Genomic DNA, 2,881 nt, shown 5'->3' with positions numbered 1-2,881 from the left:
TTTCCCATTAATGGAATAAAATACTGCAGAAGAAATAAATGTGGTTGTTCTATCCTCCTAATGTGTGAGAGGGACATAGGTTGCCAGGCAGCTAAACTCAATCCAAGCAACTCACTTACTCAGGGTCGTAGTTGATTGCTACAGTAGCTACATGAGAGACTTTTGATGTGGGTCAGAAAAGGGATGGCTTCTCCTTAGGGAGAAATTTCCAAGAGGAGCATAGGTGGCCTCACTAAGAAGAAACCATACCCTTTCTGGCCCACATCAAAGGCCTCTCACCTCACAAAGCCAGCAAACCTACTGCACACTGATGAGGAGTAAATACCCCGAAACAGCTGTCTGTGTTTGGTTTATCTTTTTCTTCTGGAGAAAATTCTGGCTTTGGTTTATATTCCTAGTCATTGTTGTAAGGCGTGTTAAAAAGTCTAACATTGAGTTGCAGGAATTCTGCCTTCCAATAGGTGGTGCTCTAGAGGCATTGTTCCATCTTCCCATTTACATAAAGTTCCAAGAGGAGAATGAATGGCCTCATAAGTCTCTTTAGTAGGTGTTCTCCCTAAGGAGAAACCTTACTCTTTCTGCCCAACATAATACAAAGCCCGGCAGATATTCAATATTGCAAAGCCTGCTAGAAGCATGGCAGTGGTTCTTTATTAATTAATCCTGTATTCCAGAGGTTTAGCTACGACTTCCTGTACCACGAGCAAAGATTCAACTAATGAATTTGTGTAACCATTTTTATTTATTTTACTCCTATATTGAGGAGTCTGGACTTCTGAGGGTGGCGCCCCACAGTGTGGCTTTTTGGCAGTCGTGATGTAGCTGAAATATGCACTGAATAGTCTGTTGGTAGAATTTGTTAATTGATTGTTATTGAAACTGCTTTTTTGCAGGTAAAGCTGCTGTTTACCAGCAAAATTGTGCAGCAATTTAACAATTTGAAACTGCACCAAACAGTATCTTGGCTGTACTCTGTGACCATGCCACTGGGATATAGTAACTCGTAACGGCTCACGGAACCTGGTGCAGAAATTCAGTTTGGGGTCCTTCTGCACAACTTCTTTTCATGGCTGCTGTTGATATTCCATACATAACTTTCCACTGCATCGCTGGCTCTCTTAGGCTGTTCACACAGGGTAAATTTCCAATGAAACCCACATTAGAAATCCACATGGTTGCCACAGATTTCTGACATAGATTTTCATTTGTTAGAACTGCAGATCCACGTAAGGATTTAGCACAGTCAATGGGAAAAATTTGCATATCATTTTCTGATGCACAATCCACATTAAGAAGTAACATATCAGATTTCTTTAGGGGTCAGGAGGGGTATCATCTCTTACCTAGATGGTGTGTGAGGAGACACCTATGAGGTGAGTCAGAAGACTTATAAGGCCATGCATGCTCCTCTGGGAAATATATGCAAATAAGGAAGAATACCTTTGCAGTGCACATATTCGATGGCAGCATTACTGCAAATCAATGTCCAACACTTTATGCAGCTCCATAAGCAGACAGCTGTTTCAGGATTTTTTTTTGCCTCTCATCGACTTGCTGTAGATTTAACCATGCTTAACCATTCCATAGGCCTCTCACTAGTCAATCCTACTGCTCACTGATGAGGGTCAAAAACAACTGTCTGTATAAATTCTGTATGAATTTTCAATTTGCAGTCATTGTTATAAAGACCTGTATAAGGGGTCAGACATTGATTTGCAGGAATGCTGCCATCCAATAGGTTTCACTGCAGAGGTATTGTTCATTCTGCCTTATTTGCATATATTTCTTCAGCATATGAATTTCAAATTTGCATGCAAAAAAAAAAAAATCCACGACATATACACTACAGTTTGGATTCTCCTTAAAACTAATGAAAGACTTCAGATGTAGATTATGCTGCGGATTTGGTGCAGATTTCAATTCAAATCCACAGTCAAAAATGCCATGTGAACATGGTCTTAAATGACCCACTGGTACAGAACTAGCACCCAGGGCTGTTGCTAGGGTCTTCGGAGATCAGGGGCACAATCCTCAATCCTCTTTCCTCCACACAGTAATAATCCCGCACAATGATAATATCCCCTACAGTGATGATGTCCTATGTGACACCACACAATGTAAAGGCCTTGTATGCAGGACAACTGTTGGACATTAACCCCTTCATGACATGGCCTATTTTGGGCTTAAAGGGGTTGTCCCGCGCCGAAACGGGTTTTTTTTTTTTTCAACCCCCCCCCCGTTCGGCGCGAGACAACCCCGATGCAGGGACGTACAGACAGCTTACCGGAGCGCTTACCTTAATCCCCGCGCTCCGGTGACTTCTATACTTACCTGTGAAGATGGCCGCCGGGAACCTCTTCCTCCGTGGACCGCAGCTCTTCTGTGCGGTCCACTGCCGATTCCAGCCTCCTGATTGGCTGGAATCGGCACGTGACGGGGCGGAGCTACACGGAGCCGCTCTCTGGCACGAGCGGCTCCATAGAAGACTGCTGAAGACCCGGACTGCGCAAGCGCGGCTAATTTGGCCATCGGAGGCCAAAAATTAGTCGGCACCATGGAGACGAGGACGCTAGCAACGGAGCAGGTAAGTAAAAAACTTTTTATAACTTCTGTATGGCTCATAATTAATGCACAATGTATATTACAAAGTGCATTATTATGGCCATACAGAAGTGTATAGACCCACTTGCTGCCTCGGGACAACCCCTTTAAGGACTCAACGATTTTTGGCGGATTTTCTTTTCCATTTATCAAAAGCCATAACATTTTTATTTTTCCATCGATGTGGCCGTGTAAGGGCTTGTTTTTTGCGTGGCGAACTGTAGTTTTTATCGGCGTCATTTTTGGGTACATTAACTATATTGTAAAACTTAAATTTTTT

This window comes from Eleutherodactylus coqui, chromosome 3 (genome assembly GCF_035609145.1).
Source record: "Eleutherodactylus coqui strain aEleCoq1 chromosome 3, aEleCoq1.hap1, whole genome shotgun sequence".
NCBI lineage: Eukaryota > Metazoa > Chordata > Amphibia > Anura > Eleutherodactylidae > Eleutherodactylus > Eleutherodactylus coqui.
The sequence above is the reverse complement of the archived record's forward strand: the minus strand, read 5'-3'. Positions refer to the sequence as shown.